Here is a 7297-nt window from a genome sequence, read left to right as displayed (position 1 = left end):
TCTATTTACCTACCTACCTACCTACCTTCCTACCTACCTACCACCCAACCAGCCTGCCTATATTTCTACCTTTTTTTTCACCTTTCCCTACCAGTTGTGAAAAGTAGTGAAATAAAAACCCATTGAAAAATCATCTGTTTTTTTGGGGGGCAAGAAATAAAGTTTGGCCGATTGAATTTTTAAACTCCATCTAATTACATTTCTTTTAAGGAGAAGAAGATGAATGGGAAAGGCATTAGGATCGAGCAGCCAAGATGGGACTTTTGTATCTTAATAAGGTATCGGAAGACAGAATAAGCACTTGGGATTGTAATTGAATCCTTTGACTCTTGGGTAGCCTGCGATTAAAAGAGAGAGAGAGAGAGAGAGAGAGAGAGAGAGAGAGAGAGTGTGTGTGTGTGTGTGTTTGAGAGGGAGGGAGAGAGAATGTTACGAGATGAATATATTAGCTAATTTCTCATGACTGATAATTAATCTATACTATATTGCTACGCTCTCTCTCTCTCTCTCTCTCTCTCTCTCTCTCTCTCTCTCTCTCTCTCTCTCTCTCTCTATCATCGTCCCTTTTACCCCAAATCTGATAGAGTTTTCCAAGAGATTAATACTTTTTGTTCCTTACTCTCTCGCGGGCGGTAATTGGCGCAGAGTTGTCCGTCGGTGGGCCAAGTTCCGCCCGCCACCCTCTACTGTTTGTTTTTTGGGGAAGGTCTTTGGTCTTTTCTTTTTCCTGTCTTGCTCTTACCCTTTTGTGTGTTCGTGTGTGGAGGGGAGTTTTGTGATTTTTCGTCTTTATTTTTTTACAGATAATGACGATGAGGATGATGATGATGATGAGGAGGAGGAGGAGGAGGAGGAGAAGGAAGAGGAGGAGGAAGAGAAGGAACACCACCACCAACACCAGTACCGCCACCACCATCTCCACCACCACCACCGCCATCACCACCACCACCACCAACAACAACAACAACAAGGAGGAGGAGAAGGAGGAGGAGGAGTAGGAGTAGGAGAAGGAAAAGGAAGAGGAGGAGGAAGAGAAGGAACACCACCATCAACACCAGCACTGCCACCACCATCTCCACCACCACCACCGCTATCACCACCACCACCACCACCGCCATCTCCACCACCACCACCGCCACCACCATCGCCACCACCACCACCGCCATCACCACCACCACCACCAACAACAACAACAACAAGTACACTATCACTGCCGAGAACCCCTTTTTCCCATTACTCCTCCCCCCATTATCGCCTCCTATCCCCATTAACAGCCCCTGACCTTCCCTTCTCCCTCCCCTACAATCTACTGTTACGTAACAACACAGTACACACGAACGCGCACACAAACGATCACACATACACAACCAAACAAACAACCAAACAAGAGATAGAAAGAGAGACAGCCAAACGCACTAAAACAAACAAATAAACAAACTAACTAACAAACTAGCTAACAAACTAACTAACTAATTAACTAACTACCTAACTAACTAACTAACGAACAAACAAAAACATAAACACTGTCAAACAAACAAAGATGAAAACAAGAACAGATAGACAGATAGCTGGACACACACACACACACACACACACACACACACACACACACACACACACACACTGCTCCGTAGCTCAGTGGTTAAGGCTCTGTGCTGCCAGGCATCGCGGCCTGGCAGACGGAGCTTCGAGCCCCGCACAGGCAGGGATTTTTATCGGCGTCGCGGACGCCGATCAGCAGATTGTCCATCTTCTTGTTGTTCTCTTCAGGTTGTTTTCCTGGCATTGGATACATGACATTGTATAATAACATTTGTTAGCCCTGATGACCCTACAATCTGACCAAACAAAGTCAGCTTTTTTTACGTCTTGGCCTATGGCGCCAGTAGGCCTTCATAGTAGGGCCTGATGGTCAGCCCCAGCCCGTTGTGGCGCAGGCAAGTGCTTATAGTAGCGCCATCTTTACTTTTCATCATTTTCCATTTTAGACCCCTAGGTGCATAAAATAAATTGTTGGGGGTGTGTTGGAGGGTCATGCGACGCCGATCTAGCACAGTTTTTGTGCTATTAACACTTGTTCTGCTGACAACGAGTGGTTACTGTCCCCCCCCTTGAGCACGAGTTATGGGGTGTGTGGTGTGAGAAGGTCCCGGTAGTAGGTACCAAGATATCGACTATAATGCTGGCGATTGCGAGTCCAACTCGGGATCAGTCCGTGGTGAATTAAGTCCCCACACACACACACACACACACACACACACACAAAGACACTCAAACAACATAGTCTGCATATACAACGCATTGGCGTGGCTACAAAGCATGATAATTAGATAAGGAGATTTGGGAATAGGAAGGGAAGGAGGCAGTGAAGAAGGAGAAAGAGGAAGATAAGGAATAGAAGAACAAGAGCAAGAACCAAATCAAGTAGGAACCCAAGAATAAGTAAGCCCATAATGCCGGGAACTCCTTATAGCTTCCCCTGACACTTGATACCCACGTCACCACAACAACGCGGGAATTTATGCTTATCTCCCCCACCCCATCCCACCTTCTCTCTCTCTCTCTCTCTCTCTCTCTCTCTCTCTCTCTCTCTCTCTCTCTCTCTCTCTCTTACTCATGTTATATGCGAAAAAATAAGCCTAACACCCTATCTTCTTGTCTGTGTTGGGTTTCTCGCTTCTGTAATACGCTTAGATCCTTCTTCAGTTGTTTTCTTATATAGTCCTTTATTTTACCAGCAAACTATTCCTCCGTGTGCCTCGTCAGTAATTTTTTTTCTCTTCTGTTTTTTTTTCTCGTCTCTGTAATGCGGTTCTATCCCTTTTTCTTCTACTTTCCGCTGTGCATCCTGAGTTTTCTTTATTACTCTGTGCTGGGTTTTATCTGTATTGCTCTTCTATTCTCTTTTATCTTCCTTTATTTCCATCCACTTCAGTTCTTTTTAATCTGAGCTGTTTTCTTTTCTCGGATCTGTAATGTATTTCTATCCTTCTTTTATTTATTTATTTTCCGCTGTCTTTCTCTTGTCAAATTATTCCTTTCTGTGTCTCGCCAGTTTCTTTACCCTCTGTTGCCTTTTCTTCTTCTTCAGTTGCTGTTGCTTCTCTTCCCGACGTTGTAATGCCCTTCCATCCTTCTATCTTTTGTTTCCTGCCTTCGTTCACTCGTCCAAATATTCATGTGCGCCTCGTCATCGTTTTTACTCTCTCTTGCTTCTTCTTTTTCAGTCGCTGTTGCATCTTTTTCTGCCGCTGTAATGCCCTCCTATTTTCCACTATCTTTCACTCGTCTAACTATTCCTGTGCGCCACGTCAATTTCTTTACTCTCTGTTGCCTCTTCTTCAGTCGCTGTTGCTTCTCTTAACGACGTTGCAATGCCGTTCCACCCTCCTTTCTTTTGTTTCCTGCCATCGTTCACTCGTCTAACTATTCCTGTGCGCCACGTCAGTTTCTTTCCTCTCTGTTGCCTGTTCTTCAGTTGCTGTTGCTACTCTCCCCGCCGTTGTACTGACCTTCCACCCTCCTTTCCTTTGTTTCCTGCCATCGTTCACTCGTCCAAATATTCATGTGTGCGTTTTGTCAGCGTTTTCACTTTCTGTTGCTTCTTCTTCGGTCGCTGTTTCTTCTTCCCCTTCCGTTGTAATGCTCCTCCATCCTTCTGTCTTTTATTTTCCGCCATCGTCATCCCGTCAAACTGTTCCTGCATAGTCAGTTTTTATTTATTTTTATTACTATGCGCTGTTTTTCTCGGCTCTTTAATGCGGTTCTATAATTTTTTCTCTTATACTCATCCTGCGCTTATATATTCCTGCGTGTGTTTAGTCATTTCGTTTTACTATGTGCTGTTTTTCTCGGCTCTTTAATGCGGTTCTATAATTTTTTATCTTATATTCTTCCTCCTCTTATATATTCCTGCGTGTGTTTAGTCATTTCGTTTTACTATGTGCTGTTTTTCTCGGCTCTTTAATGCGGTTCTATAATTTTTTATCTTATATTCTTCCTCCTCTTATATATTCCTGCGTGTGTTTAGTCATTTCGTTTTACTATGTGCTGTTTTTCTTGGCTCTTTAATGCGGTTCTATAATTTTTTATCTTATATTCTTCCTCCTCTTATATATTCCTGCGTGTGTTTAGTCATTTCGTTTTACTCTGTGCTGTGTTTTCTCTGTAACGCGCTTCTATCTTCCTTTATTGTCCGCTTTCGTTCACTCGTCAAACTATCCCAGTCCGTGCCTCGTCAGTTCCTTGTCTGTCAACTTCGACGAGGCACCAGCAGCAGCGGCAGCAAGAGGGGCAGCAGCGTTCCGTAACTCTTGTCATGTCTCTCATTTTATCCTTCTAAGTCCGTTAACGAAGTTGTTAAGAAGATTTTCCGGGAATATTTTGAACAGAGGCCAAGTTGAGAGAGAGAGAGAGAGAGAGAGAGAGAGAGAGAGAGAGAGAGAGAGAGAGAGAGAGAGAGAGAGAGAGAGAGAGAGAGAGAGAGAGAGAGAGAGAGAGAGAGAGAGATGTGATAACAATTCATAAGTAGAGTAAAAATATTAAGATCATGAGAGAGAGAGAGAGAGAGAGAGAGAGAGAGAGAGAGAGAGAGAGAGAGAGAGAGAGAGAGAGAGAGAGAGGAGGGGATAAAGCCATTAGGTAAGGCAAAAGGAATGCGAAAAAGGACAACGCCACAGAGAGGAGTAACTCACGAGGCGAACAGAGGAAAGCCCGAGGGAGGGAGGGAGGAAAAGAGGGAAGGAGGGAGGAAGGGAGAGGAGAGGGAGGGAGAGGGGGAAGGAGGGAGAAAGAATGAGTAAGTGTTGGGTATCCCGTGGTGAGGGACTGATGCTGAGGTGAGGAAGGAGGGAAAGGAAGGAGAGAAGAGGGAAGGAATGAAAAGAAGAATAAAGGAAGAGGGAAAAAAAGGGGGAACTGTGGTTATTTGACAGAGAGAGAGAGAGAGAGAGAGAGAGAGAGAGAGAGAGAGAGAGAGAGACTGTCCTCTGTATTAATATTTTGAGCACACTGTTTATTTATAACTTAGTACAAATCTGTACAGATAAGTAGTAGCGCCGGCAGCAGCAGTAGTAGCAGTAGTAGTAGTAGTAGTAGTAAGAGGAGGAGGACTCTCTCTCTCTCTCTCTCTCTCTCTCTCTCTCTCTCTCTCTCTCTCTCTCTCTCTCTCTCTCTCTCCCCTTCTTTCTTCCTTTTGTCCTTCCTTTCGTCCTTTCTTTCTTTTTTTATATGTGTGTGTGTGTGTGTGTGTGTGTGTGTGTGTGTGTGTGTCAAAGGCCTCTTGTGTCCCGATCTCTCATATTTCACTTTGCCAAATTTAGCTTTCTGCGGAGCGTGTTATGCGCCGACGATGTGCCGGCGTGGGCGAGAGTGACAGCCGGCGTGCGAGAAAGCGGAGAGAAGGAGAGAGAGAAGAGACAGAGGCTGGGAGAAAAGGAGGACTGAGAAGATAACGTAGCTGCGGGGAGGATGAGAAGGGTACGCGGAGAGAGAAGGAGGGAGAGAAGAGACAGAGGCTGGGACAAAAGGAGGACAGGGAAGATACCGTAGCTGTAGGGAGGATGAGAAGGGAAAGCGGAGAGAGAAGAAGGGAGAGAAGAGACAAAGGCTGGGAGAAGAGAAGGACAGGGAAGATAACGTAGCTGTTGGGAGGACGGGAAGACGGGAAGATGCGGGCTGCTCATGTTCACGTAAAACTAATATTAATGATTGTGAAGGCGGAGGAAGAGACGAATGGTGATGAGGGGGGAATGAAAGAGCAATGTCCACAGAATCTTCATGATGGAACGATAACTGCAGACCAACTATAGGTGTAAAAATATAAAGAAAAGAGTCATTGTGATTTATTTTATGGGATGTCGTGTGAAATTCGGTCTGCTGTAAGTACGTCAATACGTGTGAGGTACTCTACGCAGGCTGCTGGAAGGGACAGGTGGCAGCCATGCAGGTGGGGGGGTCACGGCGATGCAGGCGTGCAGCGCGGCGACATGTGGGCGCTGTGTCGCAAGCTGTCTCGTAAAATGTGTCTCAGTCCTTTATCAGTATTCATGTGCAACAATAACAACAACAACAACAATCATAATCATAATAATAATAATAATAATAATAATAATAATAATAATAATAATAATAATAATAATAATAATAGTAATAATAATAGTAATGATAATGATAATGATGACGATGATGATGATGAGGATGAGGATGATGATGATGATGATGATGATGATAATGATAATAATAATAATAATGATAATGATGATAATAATAATAATAATAATAATAATAATAATAATAATAATAATAATAATAATAATAATAATAATAATAATAATAATAATAATAATAATAATAATAATAATAATAATAATAATAATAATAATAATGTAAGTTGAAATACCAAACTAGAAAAGCACATAATTGTAACTACGTCACTTATAGTGTATATCCTTCCACCATTACAGTAACCTTCTTCAGTAGCCGCCTTTTCATTCATTCGGAAAATTACGAGCATCACGCTGAACAAAACTCGTGAACTGCCTGACTACGCAAACAAGCTGGTTGTTAACTGATCAACTATGCAACTATAACAATGTAATTATCTAACTATTTAACTATGTAACTGACGAATTATGTAAATGTGTAATGCGGGGAAAATTGAGAAATCGGTAACCTGTAATAACTGATGTGTTGCTTGTGAACCAGGTGGTTACGAGCCGCAAGACAGACAGACGAACCAGATGTGGAGCTGGTGGCGTGACTACGCTTCGGCGAAGGTGCCGAATGATCATTAGTTAGTTTTTTTCACGGAGGATTGACGAGCAGAATTTTTCACCTGTATTGAGTGAGAGAACCAGTTGCTTCGAAACTCTTGCTGAACTGGCGGGACAGGCCAATTGGATGTTAACTAAACCACCGATAAATGCGTTCACTAGCCTTTGGCTAGCCGCGGGCAGTGGGAGGGGAGGTGATAAGCCGACCAAAGAACTGTAGTTACCCTGATGGCTATGGATACTTGCTCTAAGATGTCTAGACCATATTGCATGTGATTATACTCTGCCTACTTACGTGTAGGAAAGATGGTTAGAAGGGCCTTTAAGAAACACGATCCCCGCAGCTACCAGGTTAACGAAGTGTAACTAGCTTATTAACTCAGCAAATAATTAAACAAATATAAATATAACGATTTTTTTTTATAGTTTGATAATGGGTGAACTACTGAATTACTGAGTTTGCTATACTCTTAAACCAAATGGTCTTTACATATCTATACCAGTAACCTTTGACATTCCCTGCG

This window comes from Eriocheir sinensis, chromosome 11 (genome assembly GCF_024679095.1).
Source record: "Eriocheir sinensis breed Jianghai 21 chromosome 11, ASM2467909v1, whole genome shotgun sequence".
NCBI lineage: Eukaryota > Metazoa > Arthropoda > Malacostraca > Decapoda > Varunidae > Eriocheir > Eriocheir sinensis.
The sequence above is the reverse complement of the archived record's forward strand: the minus strand, read 5'-3'. Positions refer to the sequence as shown.